Below are 21407 nucleotides of genomic sequence, written 5' to 3'. Positions count from 1 at the left end.
TATTTGATTTTTAAAACAAGGTAAGATGCTAAGCCAACTTAGGGGTCGTTGTTGCTGTTTGATTTTGCATCTGATTGACTGTATAAAATATAATTATTTTGTCTTGTAACATCTGAAACACAACACATTAGAATTAGCATCAAAAAACACATCAAATGCCAAGAATGTAATACACAACCTGAGAAAGAAGCCATGTATAAATCATCATGAAGAAAAGCAAACAAGATCTTCACATTGAACTGTTTTTAGATGAAAAATGAATAGAAAAATGCAAACCATTATAATTGATACAAAATCTGCATTCTCTCCTTCATCGTTCCCTTGTGTTTTGTGTTTGTACCTGGTGTTTGTGTTTCTTAACCACCTTGACACATACACAAGAGCAAATAATGAACTGCAAATTTGACATAATTATACAAACAAGTAATACATTATAACAACAAACAAGTAATAAATACATTATAACACAACTATCTTTGATTTTAGATGTAGAACACAATGTTCATCAGAGTTCATATTTTTGACTGAGAATTGATTTCAAGTTCATAAAATCTGATGGCTGTGATTTAGATGGAGATGTCAATCTCCATTTCACAAATAATCCATTTCAATTTCACGGAGAAGAAAAATCATTTCAATTATAATTTGAGATAAGAGAACAATTGCACAAAGGGAGAAAATAAGCTTACCGATTGGAGATGTCGCTCAAGAATGGAGGGTGGAGGGTGGCGGCGCTGGAGTGGGTCTTCAGACGCCAGTGAAGATGGAGTGGCATGTGGGTTCTTGTTTCAGCAATTGAGGAAAAAGAGAAGCGGAGGCGAGGCTCGCTGTCGTTAAGGACGAGTGTAGGGGCAAAAACGTGAATAAACCACACTGGATCAAGTCAGCTACTTTGATATCATGGACCGAGTTAGCCCATTGGTCAGCAATAGGTGACCGAGTCGGGCCTTTTGAAGCTCTACCAAACGGTTTGATCGAGTCAACAGTCAATGGACCCGATAAGTTCAAAACAAACGGCCCCTTAGACCTTTCCTCTTCACCTACTATAATATATCAGCATCATGTCACTGATTTTGATATTTTACAAAATACAAAATACAAATAAAAAAATTAAAAAATAAATAAATAAAAAAACATACATTTTTAGCGGCATATATTATTAAGAAAACTAGCAAGACCCTAGTGAAAGTTACATACAATTATTACAAGCAAGCATTAGAGGACGACACCACACATTCCAATTTAGAGAATTGAGATTGACACGATGTTTGAACCATTTGTAAGAAATAAATTGAATCTCATCTGCCGTTTTCACAAAGGATCACCTCATCTTTTTGAAAACAAGAGTATTTCGAGCTTTCGAAATCATCCATATGGTAGAGTAAATAAGACCAAGCTTCATCCTTTTAAACCTTTTTCTCAGGCCATAAAAACACATCTTTAGTGACAGATCTAATAAACTCTTAGGAGGGGAAGGTAATATGCTTGACCAGTTGTGGAGCCACTTCCAAACAGTCTGCAAGAACTTGCAGTCGAAACAAAGATGCTCGGTATCTTCACTAGCAAGAGGAATTATATCTATTAAGGGACTACCCCTCTCATGGTGAGATTCATAGCAAAAGGAATTATATTCATTAAGAGATGCCAAATGAAACAATTAGTTTTTATGGGGACCCATGAAACCCATTCAAATTCAGAAAATTACCATCAGTCCCCTTGTTATCAATTAGAACCCTTAAAGATTTAACAGAAAATACTCCAGTTGAGTAACCCTTCCAATTCCAAGAATCAACATCCGATGAAAGCTGCATATTAGCAATAAGATTGTTGAGATCACGTGATTCCTTATACTTGGTTTTGTAACATCCCGAATGAGGTACAGTTATCATTCTTTAATATTTCCTTAATATGTCAAATTTAGTCCCTATATGTAAAAGGTTTGCAAGTCAGTACGCGGGGCATACGCATGAGTACGTGCAACGTACTCATGCACCAGGCAGGATCGTAGAGGTCACCTAATATGTTGGGCCTACCCTTTGGTACGCGGGGCGTACACATGAGTACGTGCAGCGTACTCATGCACCATGCAGGATCGCAGAGGTCACCTAATATGTTGGGCCTACCCTTTGGTACGCTGGGCGTACTAGGCTCATATGCAAACCCTAATATTCTTTTGTCCCCTTTAAATAGAACATGATGGTCTCATTTCTAGCCACCCTTATTAGCCTCCAACCTTCTCTAAAACCCTAATTTTGTGTGTGTGGCTTGTGAGTGTGATCTTGTAAGTTTTGAGTGATTCTTAGCCCTTGTAGTTGAAGAAGAAGATTATAGAAGCAGAAGAAGATGCCATCAAGCTTAGAGATCCAGAAACCTCCCAACTTTGTGCTTTACTTTCAGGTATAAAGCTTATACATTGGCTAGTGTTCTTCTAGATCTCTTTAGTGTAAGTTTTATGAGCTTAAGCCCCCAAAATTTGGACCTTTTGAGTTTGAGACTCTCCAGAGTGTTTAAGTTATCATTTTATGCATCTTTGGGCTTCTAGGTTGATAAAAATGTTTGCTTGATCTTTCCTTTGCCCCCAAGCATGAGTAAATTACCTTGGAATGGATGAAATGATGTTTTAGCCTCTCCTAGCCATGCAAAGGCTTAAAGCCCACGACTTTATGGATTAAGAGGTCTTAAATTAGTCAGATCTATGGATGGAGTGGTTGTCTTAACGGATTAAGACTAAAAAGTAAGGAAATGGGAGTTCGTGGAGTACACCGTGCGTACTCCGTGCGTACTCCCAGTTACACGCAACGTATCTCGATGATGCTCTGCCGCATGCTTAGTCAAGTTGTACACCCAACGTCAGGGGTAGTACACCTAGCGTACTCGTTGGGTGTTGACTTTCTGTTGACTTTTGTTGATGTTGACTTTTGGTCAAAGTTTAGGGTTTTGGAACTAGGGAGGGGCAAAATGGTCCTTTGCCCCTAGTAGGTTTAACTGTGGACTTTGGAATCGTGAGCGGTTTGGACCTTAATCTAATTAATGTTAGTTTTTTTGCTAACTAGGCGGAGTCTAGATCTGACAGTTCGGGTGCTAGGTTTTCGTGTCATAAGTATCAGGTGAGTCTCCTCACTTGCTCTTACCTGTATAGTAGGATAGATGTGATATTATGACCAGTTGGGTCTAAATGTTATGTTATGTTATGTGCTGATATGATATTTGCCTATGACTAGGGCTGCTGATAGCTAACTGGGGGTTGCAGATAACCTCACAAGCGTGCTGTTAGCTCACCGAGACTGCTGATAGTCCCAGGGTTGCAAATAACCCATAACTTCTTACTTGTTTTGTGTTATATGTGGTATCTTGGGGAACTCCCTAAGTTTTTTGCTTACGGTTGTTGATTTGTATGTGGCAGTGTGACAACCCGATATTTTGACTCTATGTAATGACCTAAAAAGTTAAGTATTGTAACTACTTTTGAAATAATGAAATTAACTTCGAAAATAAAATGTGCAAAAGTCTCTATAGGGATATCTATTATGCTAGATAATGTGTCAAGGTTTATAGAAATACTAAGAACACTAAAATCCGAGTTATAACGAAAAAGTTATGACCATTCTAAGATTTCCGACAAAAACCGGCAACACCAATTAAACGAAAAAACGTGAAGTTTCAATACAATAGTTTTTAGTCTTAAGTATCTAAATGAAAGTTGTAGATAACATTAAACCGTGAGTGTACATAAAAAGAACGTCCAAATCTGACTTCGTATGAGGAAGTTATGATTTTTCCAAGATCCGGATATAGCAGTAGACAACTAAAAACTCGAAATAGAGCTCGAGAGACTTTTGACCGAAACAACCTAAATGAGAATCGAAGGTCTCAACAATAGTAGTGCAACGGAGAAAAGTCTGACAAAAACGGACATCGGATGAAGAAGTTATGGATTTTTAACGGACTTTTCGTGTCCCGACCCGTTAAAAATAAATAATTAAAAATAAAGTCAAAATTAGCCGACGAAGTCTAAACGATAGTTGTAGAGCATATTTTCAGCTACGCGTGCATATAAAGAACGTCGAAAATGGAGCTCGTACGCGAAAGTTACGGATTTTACAAGTTTGGGGTCCAAAATCCGAGGCTGTCAGGTCTGCCACGACGTGGCACAGTTTGCTGCGACCCGACAAGTGACTGAGGGCGTCCAATCAACGGAAGGAGATAAGACTTGACCACCACGACGTGGCCAACCCTTTTCCACGACGTGGCACCCAAAATTAAGCCCTATAAATAGAACTCTTGGGGTACCTGGTTTAGATGCTCCATTCTTCTATCTCTCGTTCCGAAACTCTGCGGTTAAGCTCCCGAAGCCCCGGTTTTCACACTCAAGTTCCGAAGGAAGGTTCTAAACTCCCGAGACTCCCGATATTCCTGAGAATCCCGAGAAAAATCGACTTTCACAAGCCGAAGTTCTGCTCGATTTTCATCTCGCTTTCTCCAATCAATCAAGTGAGTTCATACCCCTATAAACTACACTTTCAAATGTTTATCAATGCTTTTTGATACACTTTTAAGGGGGGAAATACAAGTAAACACACGGTTTTTATCGTGTGTAACATAAAGTTTCACTATATACCCTTTTCTATCAAGTGAATCATATGTGATTCATAACTACTACATGGGAACTTTTGTATGCAATATATATATTCACGATAACATCTTGTCTTTTGGAAATAAAACATGCTTTTATATATATATATATATATATATATATATATATATATATATATATATATATATATATATATATGCGAATCAAACCCTTTATTTATACTTTAAGTATATGTGATCATTTATGCCACTTTAAATGTTATACTTTACATAACAAGTGAGCTAATACACTAGGATTGACTATATGAACGAAACACACACTTTGAATAACTATAATAGGTATAGTTTACGAGGAAATCATGAACATTTACATACTAGAAACACTATATCAAAGAGATACTTTCATATACAAGAACAAATGGACATTTTCATACGTAAATCTGTTTAATACTAAGTTTTGTGAGACATTTCACGTACTTTCGAGTATGCATTTTAAGTCCTGTATTATATACCATAATCCCTTGTAGGGGAGCATGATACTTGTGTATAGATCTATACGGGATTGACAATCCCACACCTAAGTTGTTAGCTACAGTTAGGCCGACAGGCCTGGGGTGACAAATGTCATAACATTCCAACGCCTGAAGAACGTTGTTACAGGCAGTCTGGGTCATTAGTATGGTTATAAAACTCACATGGAGTATTAAGAACTCATTGATTTACAGGGTTATCAAATGCCTTAGTGATTTTATACTTACACAAATCTACTACTCTAGGCATGAAAAACACGATTGCATTTCAGTTTTGGAACTTTTAAACTACCACACACTTATGAACAGATATTGGATTTCTAAAAGCAAACCTTCAAAACAAGCGAGTCTTTGTAAAAGACTACTTTTATATTAGTAGGAAATATTGGATTTTCTAGGAGTTTTTCGAACATCTACAAACAAATTTCATTTGATTTTATTCAAACAGTGACATTAAATACTTATGAACTCACCAGCTTAAATGTTGATCTACTCTTTCAAATCTACTTGTATTTCTCAGGGATTCAGTAATACAGGTAAACTTCAACCTTTGCAGAAGGGATGCTTAGGCGTCTAAATAAATCTTTTGACAACATATTGTAATTGATATTTTGGAACATGTAATACCTACAAATGATGTAACTTTTTCAATTATATATATGTTGGTTTTGTTTACTTTCTTTACTATGTATTCAATTGTTTCGATACTACATGAAGTCATCCGCCCTCGAACGATTCCGCCGTTCTGGTTTGGGGGTGTGACAGGCAGGTACTTCGCAGGACCGCGGGAAGGCGAAGGTCTGATTGTACACACGCACTTAGAATTTACTACTGGGACATTATCTTTTATGTACTCTGATAACTATGAAATTTGTGTTTTGAGATGACTTGTAATTGATCTGGTTGTGAAACTATGTTTTTGGAAGTTTTAAAAATGAAAATTTTGGTCTAAAATTTGAGTTGTTACAATTTGGTATTAGAGCCATGGTTTGAGGGATTTAGATGAACCTTTGGGTGATTCCAAACTCAAACTGAGGGTTTGAACATTTTTAAGAACTTAACAAGGAATGAAGACTTTTTACAAGAGGAAAAAAAACCCAGAGAAGCAGTGTGTATAATCAACCATCGCTCGAGCGGTAGTTTCCTAAAATACTTCATTTTCATTTTAGTATTGCAAAGCAAACATGTTGTATTATGAGCAAATAGGATTGCATGCTAGCTAGGTGTAGGCTAAGTAATCTTTTTGAAACTGTATAAATGTTGTCTGATTAATGATGCCTTAGCTTAGGAATTCATTCTTTATGGGATCGAATTTGCCTTAATTATTTGTTTGGCGTATGCTTTATAGTTGTACATAGGTAGGATTTTATAGCCTTAGAATTCCTGATTTAGCCTTTCTTCCTATTCCTTGTTTGGTTGTGGTAGGATCATTTATTCAAATGTCTATCGAGTCTCGTACTATGTATAATTGGCATACGCGAGGCAAATGGCGAGGGCAGCGGAGATCCCATGAGGTAGAGCAGTGTTGGGAGTGGTCTAGAACTGGTATCTAGACGTATGTTTGAGGTTCTCATGAACCAGTAGGGTGAGTCCATAGCTGATATGAGGAGGTAGAGTTCTTGGGGCCTCGAGGGTACGAACCCATACTAATACATATTTGGTGTGGAAGGTAGTATTGGGCCCGTACTACTGAAAGCACCAAATTCGTATGCGGCTTGGGAAATAACTTCGAGGGAATAGAGAGCTTGTAGGGGTGTGAGAGTCAATATATTTTTTTAGTTTGTGCTAATGATTTTCTTATGCATTTCAGTATGGTGGTTACCCAAGGTTCAGGCTCCAGCGACCCTGAGAGGCCGAGTGTCAGTGATGATGAGATTCGCAGGATTGTTGTCGCAAAGGTGGTCGTGGAAATCCAAGAGGCTATCCTGGAGATGTTTGGGTTTGTTAAGACCACACTAATTGATACATTTGATGAGCGTTATGCCACTGTTACTGAGGTTGTTAATGACGCAGCCACCACAACTCTCGTTGCTGCGAAACCACAGAGGGGTGATACGTTGTGGTATCGGGAGTTCACCAACACGAAGCCACCTGAGTTTGATGGGACCCAGGATCTGATTGCTGCTATGAGATGGATCTCTGATGTTGAGGGATGTTTCAATACCTGCTCTTGTCCGGAGAATTTGAGGGTTCGGTTCGCATTGAACCTGCTTCGCTTGGTAGCGAAAGACTAATGGAAGTTTATTACCGCTGACTACACGCCTGTAGAGCATGTTGCAATGACTTGAGAGAGGTTTACTGCGATGTTCAGGGATAATTTTGTACCCGCAATTGAGCGGGAAATGTTAGCCCAGGAGTTCATGTCTCTCAAGCAGAAGACAGAGACGGTGACTGAGATCACTAGGATGTTTCATGAGAAGGCTTTGTTTTGCCTGTAGCAGGTATCGACTGAGTAGGCTCGTGTGGCCCGATATTTGAATTTTCTAAGTAGGGATATCAAGGAGTTTGTGGCAAACACCACGTATAGGACATTGGCTGAGCTGCAGACCAACACCAGGAGGAGAGAGATCGAGTTGGAGACTCAGGCTAGGGAAGAGAGGGATGCCCAAGGTAGGGACAGGAAGCCAATGCAGTCGCAGTCGTCGAATAAGCGGGCTAAGCCCGCTAATTAGAGATCTAGAGGCAAGAAGGACCACATATGCGAGAAGTGCGACAAGACTCGCGAGGGACGATGTCAGTCCGGGTCGACTTACTAGCAGTGTGGCAAGGAGGGGCATATGGTTAGGGAATGCCCAAAGGGATTTTGAGTTTGTTTCAAATGCAACCAGACGGGCCACGTGAAGTCTGATTATCCACAGCTTGCATCCAGGACTGTTCAGACTCCCGCCCCAGCAATACTGCATATTATCGATGGTCGGCAGGCAAAGGCCGAGGCACCGACGGCACGGGGTAAAGCTTTTCAGTTAACAGTAGAGGAGGCCCATGAAACTCCAAATTACATGGACGATATTGCCAGTTGTGTAGGTACGTTCCTTGTGAATTTTGTTCCTGCGCTTGTGCTACTTGACTCGGGTGCGAGTCGGTCTTCTGTGTCATAATCTTTTAGTTTCAGTTTTAGTATTCCGTGAGAGGCCTTGACCAGGCCTTTGAGGGTCTCAATATCAGATGAGCGTCCTATATCAGCTACGGATGTCTATTAGGGTTGTGTGCTAAAGATTTTCGGTGTTGGATATCCAATTGATCTCATCCCTATCTCAATGGGGGATGTTTGTGTGATCGTGGTTATGGATTGGTTGGGCCAGTTTGGGGCTCTAATCGAGTATGAGCGCCAGTTAGTCACAATATGGGATCATAGTGGGGGAGTGCTGGCTATCTATGGTGAGCGTACTAGATCGGGATCAACCTTCTGTTTTGCCGCCAGGGCAATGCAGAGTTTACAACATGAGTGTATGGGTTTTTTGGCATATGTGGTGGATACTCGGGTTGAGAAGAAGGGATCGACTGTGAAAATAATAACGATTGATAGATTCTATATTTGAGAGACAAATTAATGAAAAGAAATCAATGATCAAAAGTGTGTCTAATGCTTGATTAAACGGCTCTAGAAGAGTTCACAACGATATATATATATATATATATATATATATATATATATATATATATAGAGAGAGAGAGAGAGAGAGACAAAAGTACATAGCGGTTCCGAACATGGACAAGCCCATTTCAGAATTACATATTTGACATAACATATAATAAATCCTAACAATCTCCCCCCTTTGTGTCAAATTCAGAAGGAGTGTCTTCATTGTCTTCGTTGCGCATCAAACAGGTTAGGCATTATATTCAGTAGTGAGTTTTGGACACACAGGTACCATCTTATCATATCTGAAAAGCATTTGAGGTCAGAAGAAGAGTTCACTTTGCATATTTAAGTCATAGAAAGAATAGTCTTCAGAGCAACTATAGAATATAGGTGTTTGTCTCGTAGAAAGAACATACTTTTCTAAACTGTTTCTCATTCCTTTCTGATGTAAACACTGCTTTAGTGCTCTTTTCAGATAATTCCCATTTTAGCTTCTAAATGTTTTTTGGTTGCTCTTGTGGCTTCAGAATAGGCCTCTTTTTCATAACTGATGCGATCTCAACATCAATCTTCGCAATTTTAAGGATGTAGCAGATGATCATCCTTTTCAAATGTGCCACAATATGCTCATACTTCTTTTCATCTTTCAAAACAATGTGGAACAAGGAGATCCAGTCGTATGGATTCATAAATGGCAGTTCTGCCAAAGTGAACTCATCCAAAATGTGATTAGCTCCTCTAAATCCCTCGAACTGTATGTTCAGAAAGTCTTCAAGCTCCAAGAGCTGTACTGTGGTTTAGCGTACTTCAAGTAAAATGAAAAGAGCTTCTGATTTACTGCACTGTACGAGATCAAAGACTTCTCAATCTTCTCAAAACAACGAAAGAGAAATGTCCCTGGTGTGATGGGAAAGTCAAATTAAGATTCCGCATCGTTTTTCAGATCAAATGAGATCAAGGGCTCTAGCCAGTAGATGCTCGGATCGTCAATTGCCTCTTTATGAATGTGTTCCATTGTCCAAGGAGGAAAAAGTGACTTATGAGTTTCAAGCATAAGCTTCGTATTCTTAGCATCAGCTTCTTCTGCCTCTAATTTCTTCCAAATGGCTTGGATATCATATAGCTCTTTATCTTTTTTTTCCATGGCAATCCTTTCGGATTCAGTGATCTTCGGATTATCCTCAGTTTCATCTTCCAAGATACCGTTGCCTTTGTCTTTTTCTTTTCCTGAACTAGAAGCTACATTATCCTTCTGTTCAGTTTCAGTCTTTGCCTATTGATCCTTGTCTCCCCCTTGTTTCAAAAAAGCCTCGCTTCCTGAAACACCTTCGATTTGATTGAGCATATAAAAGACCGGTTGAAGCTTTTCAGATAATTGTTTTCGAACCGAGACAGTTAACAAGGAGTCACGAGTCTCAACAAGCCTCATCAAATATTGATTGATCTCTGAAACACAAATTTTGACTATTGTTCTTTCGTCTTCAAGATGAGCGATATGCTTGATAGCACTCTTTAGCTTCACAGAAAAGACCATGGCCTTCTGAATTTTCTCCGCCAACTCATCCAATATCTTGTTCTCAACGGCCAAGTCTTCTTGCAACTTTTCAATCTTGGAAAGGACGGAGGAAGTGAGTTCAGCATTCTCCACTTTGATTTCGGAATGAACAAGTGAGAGTTCCTTTTTCTCAGCTTGCAAAGAAGTGTGAAATCCTGCGATTACTTTATTTATGGCTTCGGTATTTTTGTCAGAGGAGATTCTGAATCCAGCCATAATAGTAGTCACCTCTTGAGATAGTTTTTCGAATTTTGTGTTCATTTCCGAAATGGACTTTTAAGAAGCTTGAATTGTCTTAGTTACGACTTTAAGGACTCTCGCGTTTGTAGTTTTGAACATCTCCACAGTGGCTTTGTGGGATGTTAGCATTTACTCCCATTTAGATGAAGATGAACATGTGGACGACTCTAAAAGAGAATCCAATTTTTTGTCAAGCTTCTTGAACTGCCCTTTGGTCATTGGGGCATCATCATCATCGTTATTGAGGTTTATTGTAAAGGGATTGAACACAAAATTAAAAATAGGCTCCTGATCATCTCCAAATAAGATCTCTTCTTCCTCATTGAAAGGAGAAGCAGGAGAAGTGCCTTGATCCAAAGTCACACCGATGTAGACATTTGCCCCCGCATCAGATGCATTGATAGGAATGTCTGAAGTCCTAGTCGCCTCCGAAAATGACTTGACAATCGGATCTTCCTGTGGAGTAGAAACATATGATGTGTTTGGAGTTGTAGAATCAATAAAATTTGTTGAGGTTAAAGGGATGGAGATTTGAGGAAGATAAATTCCAACATAGCTCATTGGTGGTAAAGGTGGGATTGATGAAATCGGAATGGTTAAAGTGATGGGTGTGGTTGGTGGAGTAACAGGTGGGGGTGGTGGTGGGGTAATAGTAAGGTTCATAAAGGGATCTTGGATATTTGTGTTGAAGATATCAGAAGTGGGAATAGAGGAGGATGGTGGGGTAGATACCTTGGGAATCTATCTGGTAGGATTTGGTTCGGAAGTTGTTGCAGTATCCTCTTCCTCATTTCGGATTGTATCTTCATCTCGAACTTCTATAAGAGTTCTTGATTCTGAATCTTCCTGAATTTCTAGTGATGGAGATCTCGGTTTCTTTGCTTGCTTCTTCATTTTCTTTGGAGCTTTAATAGTTTTAGAAAGAGCTTTTGGCCTTTCTTTTTTGTCCCCTCTTCGGTTTGTTGTCCTCATCTACCAACTTTCGTAATTCAGCAGGCATTGGTTGAACACTTGAAGATGGTAAACTTCGATACTCCCTCACTATGGCATTATTGAGAGGAACCTGTTGGCCTCTCGATCTCGAATCCTGAACATTGGGTCTCTTGCCCGATCCCCCTGAAACCTAAACCTGATCCTACTTCCTTTTCCTCTCCATCTCAATATCAATCTCCCTCTCTCGACATCTCACTATCATATCCTCTAGTGTCTTGCAATTGGATCGGATCACAAATTTCCGAATATCGCTCCTCAAAATCTCATTATACCTCGCCTTCTTCATCTCCTTGTATGCCATATATTGCGGAACCAAGAGTGCCTTCTCTTGAAACATCGCAGTGATCTCAACCACCGTCTTAGTAATCTGGCGGAGATCCAGAAACTCTCGCGACAACTGTTGCACCTCAATAACTGGTGCAAACTCAGCCCTGAACCTGGTCACAAAATCATCTAGTGTCATGGAATCAACGGCTTCATCACCAATGGAGCGCCCAACCTCCTCCCACCAGTCTCCTGAACTATCCTACAGAAGACAGGATGCAAGTCTGACCTTTGCCCACTCGGGGAAACTACTAGTGCGGAAGGAGTTAGCAACATCTGCTAACCATCTACTCGATATTGGGTCCTTCTCCCCGTATTAGTCCAGAGCACCACACGCCCGGAACTCCTTGAAGGTCAAGGAACACGCTCCCACCAAGGCCACCATCTCATAACGAAAGGAGCTCAAATGCTCATCCAAAATTTCCATAATGCCCTCCTTGATTGTACCAAAGATCATAGGAGTCTGCCCAAGAATGCAATGCATAATCTCAAACGAAATGAACTCCCTCGTCTGGTCGTCCAATTGCCCGGCTCCAGAACCTGAGCCTGATCCCTCCCCAACACCAGAACTGCCAACCGGCCTGCCTCAGAGAGTCACCATACTGAAAATAGACCATATAAACCATCAGAATACACATCAAAATATATCTAGGGATCACAAACTCTACAAGATCCCTAGTTTCATCGCAACACTCCTTGACTCAAGTATGGATCCTCTGCTTCCAGTAGTACGGGTCCATACTGTTGGAATAGTGTCTAAGGCTGCAACTATATTTGGCAAGTATTTGACCCGGTTGTGCATGGTCCTTTTGGGTTGCCTTCACTATAGCAACTTGACAGGATGATTTATAATGAGAGAAGAAATATTATTAATATATTATGAGAATAATATAAGGAATAATAGTATTGTTATCTGATTAATATAAGTCATAAATTAATTAGGAATTAATTTGGTGACTTAAATAGATTAATTAAATAAAAGGGCATAAACTGTCAATTGTATGATAGTTGTACTTTGGGCTATAATCCCTCATGGATAAGGGGTGGACGGTTTTGAGGTTTGGATAGGCCTAGAAATCGTCCAAGGCTTATCATTAGGGAGATTGGATTGCTTAGGGCCTAAGTTATCCAATTAGGGTTTAAGGGTGAAACCCTAGGAGCCTCACAAGTATAAATAGACCCATGGGGTCAAGGAAATCGGCACTCTTGCTTTTGAAGAAACCCTGGCCGACTTCCTGCTCTCTCTCCTCTCTCTCTCTATTCATCCTCTTGCTAAGTTGGTGTTTGTAAGCCATTAGAGGAGTGACATTTGTGACTCTAAGCTCCAAGGACAAGACGATTCAAGCAAGAAACTTAAGGTAATCTTTTAGATCTGTTTTTCCTTGTGTTCTTAAACTAGATCTATCATCAAAGTCTTGGATACATTGCATGTTCAATTAGAGAAACCTAGATCCAAGCATTAGGGTTTGTATGTGCACATAGGAATGTTCTTATGGCTAAAACCCATCAGTGGTATCAGAGCCTTGATTGGTTTCTATTGAATTGATGCATTAGTTGCTTGATTGTTGATTGCAAAATTCGATTTTTGTCTTCTGCCTGATGAACTCGGCAAGTCCCATTGTGGTACTCGGCGAGTAGGCCTCAACTCAGCGAGTCCATTGTGGTACTCGACGAGTTCGAGCGTCAGAAGGAGCTAAGTTCGGGATTTCTTGCTGTTTATCTTATGGAAACTTGCCTTTATCTTAATGGGTCAATATAAATCCGATTTTAACATATATTTGAGTATATCCTTGACCTAATTAAAGATATTTACCAATAAATTGAATAATAATTTCCTTATGTGATAATTGATTGATTATTTTAATTAAATTGGTAAATTGTTGTGCAAGAAATAATTAAATAAATCAAATATGGATAATTATGTGATTAGAATGTTAATTTGGATTATTTGTTATTTGATCCCTTATGTTTTGAAAAGTTTAAAACTTGTCCTCAATTTTTGAAATTTATGTTTTGTGATTAAAAGTTTAGTTTAGACAATTTAAATTTCAAACCCTAGAATTTTACAAGTTTAAAATTCAACCCTATACTAATATAATATTAGAAGATTAATATATATATATATATATATATATATATATAAAATGCTAGTCTTACCGTTAGTAGGCCTCATTCACGAAGCCGATCTATAAGGTGGGTATAAGGTTGGTGCCTATAAAATGGCGCTTAATAGGTGTACACTCTCACCCACCGCTTGCTTGATCGGTGGAGGGTCGTTAGCTGAACGGGTAGGATAGAACAACTCTATCTCCTCATTAAAAGTATAATATTAAATACAAAGTAACTACATGTTTTTCAAATTCCCAATCCTAGTTACTTTAGTAAAAGTGAATTGATGCAATCCCATGAAATTACACTTTGCACCCTTGCTAAGAAGTTAGTGGAGCGTGTGTGGTTTACCGGCACACTAATTGGTTCTAAGCAAAGGTGGAAAAGGGTGATTCATTGTTTATCATAGTTCGATGGAGCGTGTGTGGTTTACCGGCACATCGAATAGGTGATTGTTACAATGAAGGCACCGTGTAGATTTGCATGGTTATTCACACCCACTTTGTGATCCTCGGTATCCCAGTCACAAACGAGAGGGGCATATCGAGATTTAAACATGCCATTGAAAAGTTCAATGAATCTCATCGAAACCTAGGAATTCTCAATACATTTAGAACTTAAAGTTAGGTTTTCATGGTGGAGAATTAGTGAATCATCATTCACTTACCTTCAAGTTGTTTGCATGTTGGATTACGTCATCCCTTTTCTAATATGTAAATAATGTTGTTGGATCCTAGCCCTATTTTTTCTCATTGGGTGATAATTAGGGATTTTAAATTCTAATAAATCTTTGTCCTTTCTATTTGTAGATGTCGAACGCGAACAACGCTGCTGTTAGCTCGTTCACATTGATGAGCCTTTGCCAAAAGGTGACTTTCGATGGAACAAAATTTAGCGAATGGATAAGATACATTCGCACGATTGCTCGCTACGAGGACAAGGAGTGTGTCCTTGATGAGAAGCTCGACAAGATCAACCCATAAATCGCTACTCCGGCTGAAATGACTGCTTTTGAGACTCATGATAGCCACAATGAACGCCGAATTCCAAAAGTCCTATGAGGACATGTATCCGTACGAAATGCACCAAGACTTGTTGGAGAGATACCACCAAAACGCGAGGCAGGAACATTACGAGATCTTCACTAACATGATCTCTGCTAAAATGGGACATGGTGAATCTCTAACCGTACACTTGCAAAAGATGCAAAGGTATGTCGATCGTCTTCGCAAGTTGAATGTCGGCTTTGGGGAAGACTTGGCTATCGACATGGTCCTTCACTCCTTGCCTCCATGTTACAATCAATTTAGGATGACCTACCACATGAACAAGGAAGAGGTCACCCTAAGTAAGCTCCAAGGTCTCCTTAGGGTTGCTGAGAGCAACCTCAAGGACAAGTCTGTTGCACCCACTCCCAATCCACCCGCTGCTCCTGTTTTGGCCATTGGGCAGGGAAGAGGCAAGAAGAGGAAGGCTCCGTCGAAGAGCCACCGCAAGGGAAAGTCCCGAGATGGTTCGTCTTCTAGTGGGACCAAAGTTGATCCGGCTAAGCCTAACCCTAACCCAAAGGAGGCAGAGTGCCACCATTGCCACAAAATAGGGTATTGGAAGAGAAGCTGCCCAGAATACCTGCAAGCCATCAGGGAAGGAAAGATCAAGCCATCTTTCGCAGGTATATACACAATTAAATCTAATGATTCATCTCATGCTATTTCTTGGGTCCTCGATACCGGGTGTAGTTACCACATTTGTTCTGAATTGCAGGGACTAAGAAGAAATAGGGATGTGGAGCGTGGAAGAATAAATCTAATCATGGGGAACAGAAGATCGTCGCCTGTGACCAAGATTGGAGTGTATTCTTTAGTGCTTAGTAATGGATTATGTTTAGATTTAAATAATTGTTGTTGCTCTCCAGAAATGGCAAGAAACATCATTTCATTTCATGGTTTGTTTAGACAAGGATTTAGATTTTCTTTTAATAATGAGAATGGTTCGATTTATGCTTATCTAAATGGTGTCTTATATTTTGAAGCAATGCCATGTAATGGAATTTATGAAACTGTTATGATTGTAGATAACCTGGGAAATGATGTTTTATGTATGGATTCTTCCAATACTATGGATAAAGCATCCTTGTGGCATTGTCGTCTTGGACATGTCAACAAGAAGCGCATAGCCCAGATCCAAAAGGATGGAGTATTGGAGTCATTCGACCTTAGGGAAGATGACACTTGCGAGTCTTGTTTACTTGGAAAGATGACCAAGTCACCCTTCACTAGCACATGTGAAAGGGGTGAGGGTTTATTGTACCTCATACATACCGATGTATGTGGACCCTTTAGATCAACCACAAAGGATGGGAATCGCTTCTATGTGACTTTTACCGATGACTATAGTAGATATGGGTATATCTACTTAATCAAGCAAAAGTCAGAAACGTTTGAAAAGTTCAAAGAGTTCAAGAATGAAGTGGAGAATCAATTGGGCAGGAAAATCAAGATGCTTCGATCCGATCGAGGAGGAGAGTACCTAAGTCTTAAATTCCACGACTATCTAAAAGAGTGTGGAATAGTTTCACAATTGATGCCACCTAGGACACCTCAGTTGAATGGTGTGGCAAAAAGGCGTAATCGAACCTTGTTAGACATGGTCCGCTCTATGATGAGTCGTGCTTCACTACCTATCTCGTTATGGGGGTATGCCTTAGAGACTGCCGCCCATATCCTTAACCGAGTCCCTACTAAGAAGGTTGCCAAAACACCTCACGAGATGTGGACAGGGAAAGCTCCCTCGTTAGCACATATCAAGGTTTGGGGTTGCGAGGCTTTCGTAAGACGAGATACTCATGACAATCTCGAACCTCGTAGTGAGCGATGTATTTTCATCGGCTACCCGCATAAATCCTTTGGATAACTCTTCTATAGACCGAAGGACAATGTTGTCTTCGTTGCGAGGAGAGGAGTTTTCCGAGAGCGAGAACTCATAAGCCAAGGAGACAGTGGGAGGTAAATCGAGCTTGAATAGATTCAAGAATCGATTGATGAAGGAACCTCTACTGCTGGCACTCAGCCCGAGGAGGAAACTCTGGTTGAACCGATTGACGAGTCCTTACCTCTTAGACGTTCCGAAAGAGTTAGAGTTCAACCCCAGTTTTATGGTTTTCATATTACTACCGAAGGGGACACGTATATTAGTGATGGTACACTAATAAATCTAGATGAACCTAATAGCTATAAGGAAGCCATGGCAGGCCCGGAGTCTACGAAATGGAAAGAGGCAACAGACAGCGAGATCCAATCCATGTATGACAACCAAGTTTGGAATTTGGTTGATAATGTGCCCGGGCGTAAGACTGTTGGGTGCAAATGGATCTTCAAGAAGAAGACCGACGTGGATGGAAACGTACACACATATAAGGCGCGATTGGTTGCGAAGGGCTTTACTCAAACTCCCGGAGTTGACTATGATGAGACCTTCTCACCAGTTGCGAAGATAAAGTCTATTATAGTGATGCTAGCTATTGCCGCATTTCATGATTATGAGATTTGGCAAATGGATGTCAAGACCGCTTTCCTTAATGGGAAGTTGGCTGAGGATGTTTACATGGCTCAGCCAGAGGGTTTTGTTGATCCGAAGCATCCAAATAGAGTGTGTAAGCTTGAGAAGTCCATTTATGGACTTAAGCAAGCGTCTCGCAGATGGAATCTTTGCTTCGATGAGAAAGTCAAAGAGTTTGGATTTGTACAAAGTGAAGATGAATCGTGTGTATATGTCAAAGCTAGTGGGAGTATAGTAAGCTTCCTCATTATGTATGTCGATGATATACTGCTCATAGGAAACGACATCCCGACACAACAGGAGGTTAAATCCTGGCTCGGGAAGTGCTTCGCTATAAAGGACCTCGGAGAGGCTTCCTATATTTTGGGAATAAGGATAGTGAGAGAACGAAGTAAGAGACTAATAGGACTTAGTCAGAACACTTACTTAGATAAAGTACTAAAACGTTTTAGTATGGAAAATTCGAAGAAGGGAGAATTACTGATACAAAGTAATGCCAAGTTGAGTAAGATTCAAAGTCCGAGTACCGAAGACGAAATAGCATAAATGAGCCGAGTACCATACGCTTCCGCAGTTGGCTCAATCATGTATGCTATGACTTGTACTCGCTTTGATGTAGCCTTTGCTTTGAGCATGGTTAGTAGATATCAAGGGAACCCTGGCAGAGCCCATTGGATTGCGGTCAAGAATGTCCTTAAGTACCTTCGGAGGACCAAGAAATGGTTTTTAGTCCTCGGGGGGAGTGATGACTTGAAGGTGCGAGGGTATAGTGACGCCGGCTTTCAGACCGACAGGGACAACTATCGTTCGCAGTCGGGCTGGGTCTTTACCCTGAATGGAGGAGCAGTGACTTGGAAGATTTCCAAGCAGGAAACCGTAGCTGATTCAACGTGCGAATCAGAGTACATTGCAGCGAGCGAAGCGTCGAAAGAGGCAATATGGTTGAAGAACTTCATTGGTGATCTTGGAGTTGTGCCTGCCATAAAGGAGCCTATGGAAATTTTCTGTGATAATGAAGGAGCGGCTGCCTTGACCAAGGAACCAAGGGATCATGGTAGATCTCGTCATATCGACATAAAGTATCACTTTATTAGACATCGTGTAGAAGAAGGACAACTCGTTGTTAAGAGGATATCATCAGAAGATAACCTAGCAAATCCGCTTACGAAGGGACTGAGTAGGGTTAAGCATTTGCAGCATGCAAGGAGTATTGGACTGAGAGATGATATTAGATTGGATTAGATAGTTTTAGAAACTTGTAATAGATAAATGTAATTAACATTTGATGATTAAATAAAGGAGTATTATTTATAAGTAAAGCTACTGTCTTATGTTAATTGTTTAACTATTGTTTCACTTTGCATGTTTTGACTTCCAGAATAATTGAGTTTATTTAGAATAATCGAATTATTCAAACAGTCCACAATCGTTCATATGTTGGAAGTAGGTATGAATGAAGATTGTCATGAATTGGTGTGTAGATTGTCTAAATGGTATTAGACATAGCAAAAGTTTGATGCAACGTTCATGAGTGCTTATGAACTAGTTTTGAGCATTGGAATAAACCCGCGCTTGCTGGAATCACCTTATGGAATCTGACGAAAAGGTTGATCGCAAAACGATAATATCATATGGTCTTAAAACCTAGATATATGATTTGTTATTTGTTAATTGGTTGCACATTGATAATGCGAAACCACATCAGTAAATTGATGTTATAAAACGCATTGTTGTGTATAATTGATTAATGAATAAGTAAATGCATATAAGTCGAAGTTTATCTGTTACTTTTATCCTAAAAGGGTAAAAGTGATATCTCGGCCGCACGATGATTTGATTTGACTTATGTGTTGGGCCCGGTCAGAACTGAATTGATCCAGCGAAGATCGAAGCTGTGACGAAGTGGGAACAACCGAAAAGTCCCACAGAGATTCGAAGCTTTTTGGGATTAGCCAGATATTACCGCAGGTTTATCCAAGGCTTTTCTTCGATTGCTACTCCATTGACAGCTTTGACCCACAAAGGAGCTACTTATGCTTGGAGTGAGAAGCATAAAGAAGCATTCGAGAAGTTAAAGAAGAAGCTATGCGAGGCACCGATACTTTCTCTACCCGATGGAGTTGAAGACTTCGCTGTTTATAGCGATGCGTCTGGTGTTGGATTGGGTTGTGTTTTGACCCAAAGAGAAAAGGTGATAGCATATGCGTCTCGACAGCTGAAAGAGCATGAAAAGAATTACCCGACTCATGATTTGGAGTTGGCAGCGGTAGTTTTCGCTCTGAAAATATGGAGGCATTACCTCTATGGCACGAGGTGCAAACTTTTCACTGATCATAAGAGTCTCCAATACCTCTTTAATCAGAAAGAATTGAATATGAGGCAACGACGCTGGCTAGAATTACTTAAAGACTACGACTGCGAGATACTTTACCACCCCGGTAAAGCTAATGTTGTTGCTGATGCTCTCAGTCGGAAGGTCAATCTTGAAAGGAAGAGGCCAAGAGCGTTGAGAATTGAAGTTGTCTCGACCATTGTGGAAAGTATAAAGAAAGCTCAAGAGGAAGCTTCTGAGAAAAATGACCGAAAGGAGGAACGTTTGGGTAAAATGTTGGTGTTTGGTACTAACGGTCATGGACTGAAGGTATTCCAAGATCGTATTTGGGTACCTAAGTCAGGAGGAATTAGGGATCTTCTGATGGAAGAAGCTCACAAAACCATGTACTCAATTCATCCGGGTAGCACTAAAATGTATAGGGACCTGAAACCCTACTACTGGTGGCCGACGATGAAGCTTGATGTTGCAAAGTATGTGGCCGAGTGTGTGACTTGTGCGAGAGTCAAGACACAACATCAGAAACCTTACGGGAGTTTAGAACCATTGCCTGTGCCTATGGGTAAGTGGGAAGACATTGCTATGGATTTTGTCACTAAACTGCCCAGAACAAAGAATGGTCACGACATGATTTGGGTGGTCGTTGATCGATTCACTAAGAGTGCTCATTTCATAGCGGCCAGGGGGAAATGGTCTATGGAAAAGCTTGCGAATTCTTACGTGAAGGAAATTGTGAGGCTTCACGGTGTTCCGTTAACGATTGTATCGGATCGTGATAGCCGTTTCACCTCAAGGTTTTGGAAAAGTCTACAAGAGGAAATGGGTACCAAGTTATGTTTAAGCACAACTTACCATCCGCAGACTGATGGTCAGAGTGAAAGAACAATACAAACACTTGAAGATATGCTGAGAGCATGTACCTTGGAATTCCTAGGTAATTGGGATGAACATTTACCGTTGGTAGAATTTTCCTATAATAATAGTTTTCACTCGAGCATTAAGATGGCACCTTATCAAGCTTTGTATGGACAGAAATGTCGTACACCGTCTTGTTGGCTTGAGGCTGGGGAAAATCAGTTTATGGGACCGGAGTTGGTTCATCAAACTGCTGAAAAGTTGAAAATAATTAGGGAAAGAATGTTAGCAGCTCAAGATCGTCAAAAGAGCTATGCTGACAAGAAGCGAAGACCGATGACTTTTGAGGTTGGAGATTCGGTTTTGCTTAAAGTCTCGCCGTGGAAGGGACTTATAAGATTTGGTAAAAGGGGAAAGTTGAGTCCAAGGTTTATTGGACCGTTTAAAGTCCTTCAGAGGATTGGGAATCAAGCTTACAAGCTCGAATTACCCGAAGAACTGAATGGAATTCACAACACCTTTCATGTGTGTTATTTGAGGAAGTTCACGGGAGAAGTTCCCGATATAATTCCAATTTCTGAATTGAGAATTGATGAGAACAAAAGGTTGATTGAAGAACCAGAGGCAATTGTTGACCGAAAGACTAAGAAGTTGCGACGCAAAATGGTTGGGTTAGTGCTTGTCCGATGGAAACACACGAATGGGCCGAATCTCACCTGGGAGACGGAGAGTGAC

Source organism: Lactuca serriola, chromosome 1, assembly GCF_051521515.1.
Source record: "Lactuca serriola cultivar US96UC23 chromosome 1, Lser_US96UC23_V15, whole genome shotgun sequence".
NCBI classification, from domain to species: Eukaryota; Viridiplantae; Streptophyta; class Magnoliopsida; order Asterales; family Asteraceae; genus Lactuca; species Lactuca serriola.
This window is presented reverse-complemented; position numbering follows the sequence as displayed.